Here is a 13,881-nt window from a genome sequence, read left to right on the forward strand (position 1 = left end):
GACATTCTAGGTTCATTCATTCGTTACCAAATGCGAGAATATGACAACAAACAAAAAGATTTCTTCGTTGCATATTCTAGTTGATAAGGAAATTTCGCCTAGTACCCCGTAGGATCCGACTTGTATCCCTCCAAAGACTTTGTGAACTCGTTAGGACCGGTATAGACGTTCCAGGTTCATACGTTCGTCTTCAAATGCGAGAATATGACAATAAACAAAATGCTTTCGAACATTTCCGAATAACCGGTAACAATCATAAATTTTGACGTGCGGAAGTGAACATACCGTGTTGTTTTTGGCCCATTATAGTCGCGTCACCATTTTTGCCATTTGCATCGGTAACCGTGACTACCCCACATTTTTCAACAATCAAGTTTTCATCATCTCTTGTTTTCATCATGCCGCATCATCCCGCGCGCTCCCAAAATCCGTACGGATTTGGCGTCGACATTTAGACGGGTTCAAAACAACTTCACGAACACCCGACCAATTAAATACATTGAGACCACATAACATCATAGATTTCAGCCGTTGAAACTGTCACTAAATTTGTTTTATGGTCATGTGGACCAATAGATGCATGCTCCAACATGCCCAACAAGTGTTAGTTCTGAATTACCAACATGCCCCATTATAAAATAAACCAAAGGAGATAATCCATTTATGGGCCCAACAGTAAATACTAGCTGCCCTTTTTCAACATTTGAGACATGTCTCTGCAACACACAATTACTTTGGTCAAACCCCCAAACTGTCTCTCTCCTTGGCGATATACCATCACCAACATCCAACCACCTTCATCCTCATATCTCTAATGAAAACCCTAACCCACTGAAATCAAACATTCCGCCGTTAATCTCTATGATAAACAAACTCAAGCCCCAAAAAAATGCAGCCGCCATTCTTCATGTAGGTGAACAACAGCAGCAGCTCTTTCTCACTCTCTTCGAAACATCTGATCTTTCGAAATTGAGGGTGAGAATTATCCTTCGACTACATCTGTCTGATCTTTCGAAAAAGATGAGATGACCCTTCGAAATCTTGTTTGACCTTTCGAAGTTGTTGGGGATTAAGATGATCTATCGAAATCGTTGGGGGTTATGTTGATCTTTCGAAGTTGTTGTGGGGTGAGGGATCTTTCAAAACAGAATAGATGATCCTTCGAAAATCTCAACATGATCTTTCGAAGTTGTAAGTTGACCTTTCGGGCACATGTCAGATGTGGATCTCACAAACATCAGTTGCTATCATATCAGAACTGATCTTTCGAAGTAGTTGATGACCCTTCGAAATATGAAGATATCAAGAACTTCAAGAACACAGTGACTGTGTAATTTTGCAGATTTGATGAAACACTTTGTAGATAATTTTTGATGATAAAAACTTGAGTATTTAGGAGAAAAACATAAAACCCAACACTCGTTTTAGCACAGATCTGAATATTCGGGTCCAGATCTGAGTTTTTCTCATTTTCACCATTTTTACATCCTGAACAAAAACGCACAAAAATCACAGATCTAGAGCACATGTGACTTAGTAAACGGTTAGTTTTACTAAATCGGGCACCATGGCTCTGATACCAATTGTAGGTCCGTGTTTCGGGATCGAAACCGTGATTTTCATGATTATGTTCAAGATGGGAAGAGATAAGAGATGATAAACAAACAAACTTTGTATTAATCCGGTAGTAAAACATTACAAGTCGGCCCGATTACATGATAACCGAACTAATACCAAAGAAGTATACATCCAGGGAGAAATCAAGTGGTGATTTCTCCCGGTGAGGTCACAAACCTCCTCTCACTCTCATATGTTGCAAATGACAAAGTGTTGGTATTTATACCCAACATAGGTTGTATGGTCGAAGGATCTAACTGACTAATCGAAAGATCATCTGTCGATCATTCAGCTTTCGAAAGATACACATATACCTCGAAGGATGACATATCCTTCGAGGTCCATCTTCATCCTTCGATGGATATCTTTCGAGCTCATCGAAGGATATACACAATCCTTCGATGCCCTATCCTTCGACACCAAACATTATACAACCATAATTTGTCTAGCGAACACACACGGTCAAACGAATAACCCTCTCGTTTGACCACTTCAAACGAGCGGGTCTATACACGTTCGATAGACCGTGTCACTAACTATTACAAATTCAGCGTAAATTAATAACTAATCTATTCGACAAGCATCGGACACAAAATCTGCATCAACAAACACCTCATTGCCTAGAGGTGTTGCAAATTATATAATTATATAATATAATGTTCTAATCTTAAAAATAAAAGAAATTGATTTATAAATGTAATATTGTCTCCCATTCTCCTGAAATTTATATATAAGACCATAGATAATGGATAATATCCACTAGGGGCATTTTTCGTCACATCACCATCATAATGCCCTTTCAAAAAATATGTAACAGTTAATGTCTCTTAGTGCTCATTTCATTCATTATATTCCATTATTTTTCTTCTCTTTGGGCATTACTATAGAAATGTCCCACTCTCTTCATGCACCTATAATACCAAGGAGGCGGTGTTGAGGGCATTATCAAACATTTTCACGTTTGTATAATGCCCATTACGCATGACATGAAAAAAGTAGTTTAATTGTTCATTTATAACACATGTATAACTTACGTCAACGTAAATATGTTTAGGTGAAAAAAAAGTTAGTTTAATGGTTTTTTTATTCACATAACTTATTTGCGCGTTTATATATGCACAAATAAATGTGGTGATTTCACACACTAGATAGCTTAGTTGAAAAATAAAATAAAAAATCATTTTTGTCAATACTAAACTAGCTTTGTAAACATGAACCAACAGGAACTGAATGAGCTGAAGAATCTATGCATATCCCTTAGCTCAGTCTCTTTAACAAAGAGCAGTGATCGGTGGACATGGGTTTGATTCGCCTAGTAGTTTCTTGGTTAAAACTATCAAGCAAAAGTTTAAGGATGGTTCCGGTATCCTTTGTATAAAACTGAAAAAAAAAAAAAATTACACTGCGGAGCTACCCCTGCTTGTACACTGAATCCGCCTCTGGTCTGGGTCATGGTCTTCTTTTTCCTTGGAACAACTGGGTGCCCAAGAAAATGGGGTTCGTCACTTGGCGGGCTGCTCTCGACCGGCTGCCAACGGTTTCAGCTCTTAGACGTGGAAACATTGTGGTGCAAAATCCAGCTTGTCGTTTTTGTGGTGATATTGATGAAGATCTGATCCATGTTTTTATATCTTGTCAATTCACCGAAACGATTTGGCAAGTAACCTCGCATTGGTGCCATATTCCACCTATCTTTGTGTTTCATATCATTCATTTGCTTGACATTCATAGGGATTGGGCTGGCCGAATAGGAGAAGAAAGGTCATGCATGCTGTGATTCTAACAGCTTTTTGGAGTATACGAGAACAAGAAACAATGTGATCTTTAACAACAAACCGCCTCAGATTTCGGGTGTAATTGAGGAAGTGAAGACCCTTAGTTTTCTATGGGTGAAAAACCGTTTGAAGTCGAGTGCTTTTTCACGTTAATAAAATGATTTTGTCGGTCGTCAAAAATAATATTGTAAACATGAAAACGATTTCTATTCACATACAATAAAACCCTAATCAATATATAAGTTTCGCACCAATGAAGTGGTTGTCCACTGACAAAGTCAAAACCTTTAAACACTTTAAAAGGGAGGTCTTGTGTTCAAGTCTAACAAACGATAGGAATTAAAAGAAATTTGCCGATAAAAAAAAGAAGTTCCGCATTTCATTCGGACAATCACTAAGACCGCCCGTAATGGGGCGTTTTTTTTAAAAAAAAAATTCAAAAAAAAAAAAACGCCCGAACACGCCCCCATCCCATTACACCTGGGCGTTTTTAAGCGTGTTTCGAGAAAAAATTGTCCCCGGCGTGCTTTAAAAAACGCTAAAACTCTATTTCTTTGCCCAATTGAACCTTGCCATGTGTATATACTTAGTTTTACTTAAAAAAACAAAAGAAATTAGTTTTAAAAGTTGCAGGTTATAAAAAGGAAGAAGAAGAAAAGTTGCAGGTTTTGTTCTTGTGGGTGAAAGGAAAAAGAAAAAGTTTTTTTTCATTTTAGTCCCTACATTTCATTTTAGTTTTCATTGCAGGTTATAAAAAAGGATTTTAAATTTTCATTTTAGTCCCTGCATTTTCTAGTATTGTAATTTTTTTTTTGGAAATTAGTTTTATTTAGATTTTGGAATGTAATTTTTTTTTTTACTTTTGAATAGGTTTTTTTTATTTCTACTATTGTATTTTTTTAACTTAATAAAGTATTTTAAGTTTTTAATTAAAAAATAATTGTGTAATGATTGGAAGCGGCGTTATTGGGCATTATTCCCACCACGGCACTTTTGCAATAACCCCCAATAATGCCCCCATGCTGACTGGACTGCCACATGGCAGAAAATGCCCCATGGTGGGGGCATTATTGATAAAACCACTACACATGGTCTAAATAACCTCTATGAAGGTATGCGTTTTGCAATGGGCCTCATGCCTCTTTCAAGTGGTGGTATATATCTTATATCTATGTTCCCAAAATATAAAAGCAAAATATATAAAATACGATTATATATTTATAAAGTGAACAAAACATTAAATTTTAAAGAATCTATCTATTATACTAAAGCAAAATAATGGTTGACTATTTGACCATGATGTGGCTATTCTCTTTGGCCAGATAATTGTGAAATTGGGCGCCATTCTCATTTTCTACCTATTTCCTTCATTTCCTTGAATGCTATTAAATACACAAAAACCTTCACTGCCTTCTCTCTTCAATTATCTCGAATAGCACCGCCTTCTCTCTTCAACATATACTGCGTCCTTTTCTTCATCATCTTTAATCGATTTCTGAAATTGTTCTTTGATCCATATCGAAAGCTGTAAGTGTAGATTGTTAATTTCTTAGTTTAATCATTCTTTTTTTGTTCGGAATTTGATTTACTTTTTGAAAAACTATTCTTCTTTTCAATAAACCCTAGCTCCGATTGTCATTATTGATCTGTTGTTTATGTTTATTATCTTTATGTTTTTGTTATAGATTTTGATGTTTACTCATATCCCTGAATCGATTGTAATGTATAATATCTTTTATTTCGTATGTTAATGTTATCTATCCATATATGTGTGTATAATCCCTTTTCTTCTGTTTTTGATAAATTTTTTGAAGAAATATTGTTATGTTATACAAACCCTAAGTCCTATTGTAATTCTAGATCTGTGTTTAATGTTTATTAACATTATTTTATTGTTATTAGATTTGATGTTTATTCATACTCCAGATCTGTATGTTATTGTTATTGAATTTGATTTTACATTTAGTCAAATCCCTAAATCTGAATTTAATTAAAAAAATGTTTAATTTTGATTGAATCTGTATTGTATGAACCCTAAATTAATTCAATCTATTATTTTTAAATTTGTTTGATTGGTTGGATTATTGAACATTTTTATTTTAATTTAAGCCTGTATCCGATTTTCTCTCAAGATCTGTATGTTATTGGTATAGAATTTGATGTTTACTCATAACCCTAAACCGATTGAAATGTATACTACCTTTTGTTTTGTTTATGATTAATTTTTATTATCCAAGAAACCCTATCTCCGATTATCATTATAGATTTGTTGTTTATGTTTATTATCCAGGTCTGTGTTTTTAATAACTTTTGTTTTGTTTTTTGATTAATTTTTTGAAGAAGTATTGTTCTGTTGTATAAACTCTAACTCCGAATGTAATTCCAGATATGTGTTTTTTGTTTATTACCATTATGTTATTGTTATTGAATATAATGTTTATTCATACTCCCGTTCTGTATGTTTTTGTTATTGAATTTGATGTTACATTGATTCAAATCGCTAAATCTGAATTTCATGAAAAAATTGTTTTAATTTGATTGAATCTGTATTCTATGACCCCTAAATTATTTGAATGTAATATTTTTAAATGTGTTTCATTTGTTTGTTTTTTGATCATTTTTATTTTAATTTAAGCCTTTATCTGATTTTCTCTCAAGATCTGTTTATTTTTGAGTATTAACATTACGGATGATTTACAATATATGATCTGATTTTTTTTTTTTTGTCATTCAAACCTTTTTTTGTAGGTTTCTAATTTGCCTGGGACTTCTTCATTAAGGTATCGTTTTGTTTTCATTATTCACTAACTTATTGTATTATACATTTTAGATGATACATATTAAAGGTAATAAGAAGAATCGTTCAGTTGAAGAAAAATACAGTGACAGTGTTTTGCTTGGAACATGGAGGTGTCGTTGATGTTGTCAAGGAGTATCAGGAAATGCTAAGGTATATCATTTCCTTACGCTCCTCGGCAATGTCAACGACCCCTCAAAAAAATTCCATCAAATTTCTCTCACTGGTTGCTTCATCAACAGATTGTTTATTTTCTCACCACAGATCTCCTCTATATTCCCTTCAATTTTTTAACCGCCTTATTTTCATTATATATAGAAGGTTGCAATCTTATTAAATAATCATAATTTATTTTAGGTATTTTTAGAACCGTTTCCATTTTTATTGCATATATACAAAATTTTGCTTTTAATATAATGTTTCAATCGTTCACTTGAGAAGCGTGCTCTTTTTTTTGTTCATCATCAGACATCCAAATACAAGCATCGGTAAGTATATTGCACCTCTGTTATTGATTTTTATTTTTTATTATAAAACCACAATTAAGTTGTTTGATTTGTATGTTGTAGTTGATTGTAACGGATATATGTTAATTGTTATCGATATCATAAACCCTAATCTCTCTTTACAATTGTTCTAAATACAATTGATATACAAATCCTGATTCAACTTATTGAAACGAAAATCAGTTTATCGATTGTTATGTAATATATATTTTTATTAATTATGAATTAATATTTTTATAAATTTTTTTCAATTTGTTATTTTTGTTATTTTTAAGTTATACAAATCCTGATTCAACATATTCATGAAACCTTTGTTTGTTAATTATTTTGATTGCATAATATTTGATTTGATGTCGTTTGTTTATGTATCCCGTTATTGAAGGTATTCACTATGGGTGAAAGTTCATCAAGGTATTTTGTGGCTTTTTTATTATTTTCTAACAATAACCTTAACATGTTATATTTTGTTAACATTGTATTATGTAATTCAGTTACAGAGGACCCTGGTTCTGTAGGGTAATGAATCGAGCAGACCAACTTATTCTGGTAAATGAATAATTATTACTTTAGTTATTTATGTTCTTTTCTTTTTCTTCTTATTAAATACAGTTTATTATTATTGTATTGTTTTAATCTTTTGACTATAATTATAATTCATTTTCCATTTCATTGTTTTATTAGTCCATTCCCGAGGATGCTGCTTCCAAACTATGGGGCGTTGACAAAGGCCCTACTAATGTTATGATACACACTGAAGATGGCCGTGTCTTTAATGTTTTTAAGCGCTTCTAAAGGGAAGTTATTTTTCTTTCATGGTTGGTCCAATGTTGTAGAACACTTGGGTCTAACCGAAGGATGTTTGGTAGTATTTAATCCTGTAGATCCTACTACCTTTAAATTAACAAGTTTCGTTGATGGGGTTAGTCGTGGCTCTTTCTGGACATATATGCTCCCTCCATCATGTAACTTTTATGTAAGATAAATATGATTCTATTTTTCCTAATGTATTTAATTATTACTTTAGATATATTAATACTAACCTTTTTCACTTTGTTTTTTTTTATCATCCTACAGGTCATTCCTCAATGTATTTTGCCAAAGAGTTACGATTATTCGTCAAATGATGTAATCTCTACTGTAATGATAGACAACCAAACGTTTAACGTTTCCATTGTAACGTTTAACGGCAAAGTTGGTTTTACCGTTGGTATGGATGTAATTGTTAGTCTGTTTCAGTTGGAGGTTGGTAGTTATTTCTTATTCACCAAAGGTTTTGGTCATTTTTTCTATTTAAAAGTCTTTGGGAAAAACGGTGTTGAAATAACTTATCCTGACGTAGATCTTGATGAGGTAAATTCAATATTGGTAGTTAATTATAAATTTTATACATATCATAATGTAATACATTTTATATATATTAATTTGCAGACTGAAGTTGCACCTGTAGACGCTGAAAATGAAGTTGAAGAACAAATACATGGTGGTGTTACTCGGTTTGTTCGTATGGCTGGTGAAGATTATTTTGTAAGTTTGGATATCATTTTAAAAACAGATATAAACAAGTTTTATTTTTTTTACTTAATAAAAATTAACTTTTATTATTAATTTTATTTCAATACAGAGAATTCCTGATCCTGTTTCACGCATGGCTAAGCTTCATGAAGGTTTAAAAGATTTGACCATAAGATTTTTGCATCTGGATCCGCCTCTCCAGATTACCAACAGTACCAGACGTGAAAGAAGAACCAATGGTCGTGGTTTTCGATACGCTTTAACCTCTTGGAAGAAGTTCATGAAAGCCGCTCGAATTAAGGTCCGTGACCAGGTTCACTATTCTTTTAATGAAAATGAGCAGGTTTTGAGTGTTGAGAGGGTTGTACCTTACGTTAGCCGTAGTAATTAGTTATATTACAATTATGGCATGTTTTTTGCCTTTCAACTTTATTGGTTTTAACATTGGTTTTGTTCTTGAACTTCAAGTTTTTATATAACTTTCATCTTAATTCTTATTTTAACCACTATATGCCATTACTTAAAAGTTTAATCTATTATTTTAGTAATTTTTTTTCCCACTATAACATTTTATCATAGATAACAAACAATATACAAACTACTTTTATGGATAAAATTAAATTGATATACTCGCATATTGACATTGCTGATTATTGTTTACAACTAAATATAGTGTTAATAAAATCAATGTTCAATGTGTTATATATATCTAACAAATCTACACATATTATATATCAAAAAACGATATATAAACTAATTTTTGCATATATAAAGATTTTAATATTAAGGTATTCAGATAATATTACGGTATTCATAAAATAGTATTATGAACTTAGTATTATATATACAATATATAACACTATGTTGTTACATTATAAACTTTTTATACACCTTGCGTTATAGATTTTATATTATTTATAATTACAGAATCTCAGCTATGAGATAATAGGTTGCAAATTCTAGATTTTTTCATTACTTTGAAACTTATTAATCATAAAAATTCCCTCCGTTGTCGATATATTTGCTCACATTCCGGGCGAAGGTCACTTTGCAATTTCAAATTGATAACTATGGAAATTGATAATATGCCCCATTTATTTTTTTTCCAGTTGAATCGTTTACAGACCTATAATTAGCCTAAAAAGTAAAGAAATATAGTATAGATAGTGATATTGATGCACATTATATGGATATGCTCCTGAATGTGTGATATGTCATATTTCAGTGCTGAGTTTATAACTGCTAAAGTTGTATAATGCTGGAAAGCTTCATTTTCAATTAAAGCAAAAGAATGAATTTAATATTTCAAATCCGTTTACTAAGGTGGTTTGTTACATTTCAATTTATCATTTTTTATGACATATTATCCTATTTTTAGACATTTAGATTGATTGACTGTATTTTTAGAAAAGACCTTTCTGTTACATATTTCCATGTTCATCGTTTATTATAATTGATTTTTTCGATATTTTAATTTTGTATAATATGCAATGTTTACTTAATTAACATTGCCTACCTATTATAAATATTCTTTAAACATTTCACATTGTAATCAATCTTCTCTACTCAGCAATTTGTCTATCAGTTTTCATAAGCGTTGGTAAGAATACCATTGACTGTTCTATACGATATTGATTGATAATTTATTACAATGTGTTAGTATATATTGTTTTTTTTTTTCTAATCTTTCCTTTGAATTTTATGCAGAAATGGAAGAAGCTGCAATCACACTGTTGAATAATTTGGACCTCAACGTTGATAACTACACCATCAGAATACGAATTGTTCGTTTGTGGACAAGAGCTGATTTCAATAACGCTAGAAAAGTTTATTGTTATGATATGATAGTCATGGACAGTGAGGTAAGTGTTCATAGACTTATGTTTTAATTTAATATTATATACTGTTAATTCTTAAAGTACGTATTTTTTTTCTAAAATAATGTTGTTGTTTGTCAGGGAACAAAAATGCAAGCTTTTGTTTTGGCTAAAAACGCATCTGGATATCAACATCTTTTAGAAGAAAAGCGTTGTTTGACGTTTAGAAATCCTTCCTTGGCTGAGAATCGTCAGAAGGTCAAGTACGCTAACAGTGGTTTGAAGATTGTTGATGCATATTTTGTCTATCGCCTTCGTCAATCCGAGTCGTAGTGAAAAGCCGGAAGGAATCAAGTGCATAATGTCATATTTAGTTAGAAATGGCAAGGTGGCAAACTTGTAATTAGTGTGAACTTTCATTAAATAGCCTTGACCATATAAATAGGGGATTATGTCACTAGTTTAGTTAGTTATTAATAAAGATTTTGATAGAAGTTTAGGAGGAGACTTGGAGAGAAGACTTTCTAGAGAGAGAAAGTAGAGAGAGAAAGTATTGTATTTGTGATTCTTGTACCGTACACGTCAATTCTATCAATGGAATCACATTAGTAGTACGTTATCGTGTGTTCGGTCACGTTCGTTCACGGATTCCGCACGTGAAACGTTCGTTACGCAATCGAACGGTGCCAAAACCGGTCCTACAAGTGGTATCAGAGCTAGGAGCTCGATTGCTTGATCAAACACGTCGTTCTCGTACAGATTTCAGCGTATTCAGAGCCAAATCAGATTCAATTTCATCGATTTCATCATTTTCTACTCATTTCTTACGGTTTTTACGGAAATTCGACAAATTGAACGTGTTTTCACGGTCCGATTCGTCTGAAATTCTAGTATATTGTGCGAATATCATTGAATCAAAACCCTACCAAGTTTCACATCAAAACTCCAAGCCGTTTTGGAGAAATCGCAATTTTTCGAACCGAAATCGCGTCAAAATTCAGGTGTGGATCGCTTTTATGAACACCTCAGGATCGCTTATTGGAAATTAGTTGGATCGCTCATGTGGAGTTGACTAGGATCGCTCAAAAGGTTTAAAATTGTTCTGGTTCGCTGATAAGTGACACTATGGACCGCTCATAGTTACATGTATGAACCGCTCGTAATGAATTATGATTGGCTCGCTTTTTAGTCAATGATATGACCCGCTCATATGTCATCCAGTTGAACCGCTTTTAGTCATCTTCTCCACATGTTTTCTGAATCATAGCAGATTGTCGGTTCAACAGTTCTCGTAAATTGATGTGATAAGAATTGCAGGTGATGTCCGTTGTGTTTGCATGTGAAGTGTGAGCAGTTATGTTTGTCTGTTGACGGCTCCGTTATACCGACCATTTACCCAATCAGCTATAATCCACCGCCCTATTATATATTTTTGTTGTGCACCGCCCAAGTGACCAAATCAAATTTTTTGATTGGTTCCACCGCCCAAATTAACCAACCATTAAACCCACTTGCACCACCCAAGACCCAACAGTTATCCAAGCACCGACACACTTAGATATCGGCCCAATTATTGATTAGTGTAGTGGACTGGAGGTGCCGCCATTTGAAGGTAAACACGTGTCGGGTTTGTTTTTGCGAAAAATGGCAATGGTATTTGATGAACAAGAAAACAATATGCTAGAGGATTTTAACAATTGGTATATGAGAAATATGGATACCGATTATAGAAATGTGAGTACGGACACTTGGGTTAAAAGTTTTGAATTATTCATATGCCAAAAGGAGGAAACGTTGAAAGAGATAGAAAATCGGTTTAAAATCTTAACGGATAATATGTGGAATAGGGGTATTAGGCTGTCAAATGATGAATATCTATCAAAATTGACAACTGCATTACCTGCTAAATGGGATGAGTTTATGGTTGAGCTAAAACAGAAAGATTTCTTTCTCGAGTTTTCTCCACATCAGTTCTTTAATGAAATTAGAGCAGAGTGGTATAAGGAAGAAAAGAAAAGGAGGGAATTTTTGTCTGAGATGGAAAAGAATTTACATAGATTGGAGCTGGATGTTCTCATTGAAGTAGATCGAAGAGTTTGTGATTTTCTTGCAACAAAGAGTATTCTGAAATATGATATCAAAAGGAAATGTTATATTGATGATAATCTGAATCCTTTTGATTTTGTTAAATTCTTTCGTGCAGGAATCGACAAGATGGAAACAAAGGATACTCCAAGGATTGAAGAATCTGTAGAGTTTGGATCTTCTAGTTCAGCATCAGCATGCTCAAAATGTGACAACTTGAAGACCGATAATGAGAAACTTGTCAAAGATGCGGAAAGTTTGGCATTAGAGATCAAGAAGTTGAGAGATATGAAGCAAGCTGATGATAAACAGATTCTTATGGTTCAGGAAATTTGTGAGAAGTTGAAAGCTGAAAATGACAAACTGTTGGTTGGTTTGAACAGTTTGACATTTGAAAACAAGAAATTGAAAGAAAAGGAAAAGATTTTTTAAGAGAAAATTAAAAATTTTGAAATTGAAAAAACAAAAAGTGAAAAAGAATTTCAAAATCAACTGAGAATTCTTGAAGATGGGAGAAATGTTTTTAGTCAAAACAACATTGAAAACAGAAAATGATAAATTCCCATCTTCAGAAAATCATTAAACTTGAAAAAGAAGGTGAATGTGCTCGAAAGAAAATCAAAGAGCTAGAAAAGGAGTTTGGAAGCAAAAAGAAATCGTCAGAAGATGAGGATTTCTGGATAAAGCTTGAAAACAAAAACCTGAAAGCGAATGAATCAAAATTTCAGGAACAGATAAAAGTTTTGATGAATGAAAAATCTGTTCTTGAAAATTTGAAAAATCAAAATGAGAAAACAATCAAGTCTCATTTTGGGAGAATATCTCAGCTTGAAAGTGAAGCTGAGAATTCGAGGAACAAAATTGATGAACTTGAGAAGAAATTGATAGGTTTTGTGACTAAATCTGACAGTTTGAATTTTCCCTGTCCAAAACCAATCAATTCATTTCCGATAAGTGAAAAAGTAACAAATTTTGACAAAGTCAAAATTGAAGATTGTGATGAGAAAACTGATGATGAAAATGAGAAATTTTATTCAGCAGATGAGTCTGAGACTGAGTCTGATGCTGAAATTAAGAAAAAGAAAATAATTTCAAAATTAAGAGGAAAATTTCAGAAAACTGTTTTGCAATCAACTGAAAAGGGAGAATGTTCTAAGCAAAAACCTGGGAAAAAGATTGTAAAACAGAAACAAAAATTTAAAAACGAAGAAAGAAACTCATCAGTACAAACATCCAATCAAAAGGAAAAATTACAAAAGGTAGAGAATGAAAATTCAAGAATTGTTGGGTGCAGGAAAGACCACAGTGCTAAAGCGCCAAATCAAGCAGAGTTGAGGAAGGAGTATCACCAAGCCAAACAATGCTTTGATCTGAGCGTTTGGACTAAAAATGGTGATAGGTACGATAACAGAGTGTGCTACAGCTGCGGCTATCATGGACACATTGCTGTTAACTGCCGGTATTGGAGTTATGAGACCAGGAGGTGCTTTAATTGCAACATCAAAGGTCACATTGCCAGAGATTACCCAAGGAAATCTAGTGAAAGATTGAGGGTTAATTCTCAGAAAATGGTAAAGATTCCAGTCAAAGTCAAGCCCCAGGAACAGAAGGTTTTGAAACCTAAAGTTCAAGAACAGTCAACTCAAGAAAAGAAAGTAAAACTTTCACAGGGGCAGAAAGACAGACTGAGGAAAAAGAGGAAGAAGGCGAGAGAGTATCTCAAGAAGATTTTGTCCTCGGGTTCACCGGACAAAAAGATTAAAAGTTCTGAT

This window comes from Helianthus annuus, chromosome 13 (assembly GCF_002127325.2).
Source record: "Helianthus annuus cultivar XRQ/B chromosome 13, HanXRQr2.0-SUNRISE, whole genome shotgun sequence".
Classification (NCBI taxonomy): domain Eukaryota; kingdom Viridiplantae; phylum Streptophyta; class Magnoliopsida; order Asterales; family Asteraceae; genus Helianthus; species Helianthus annuus.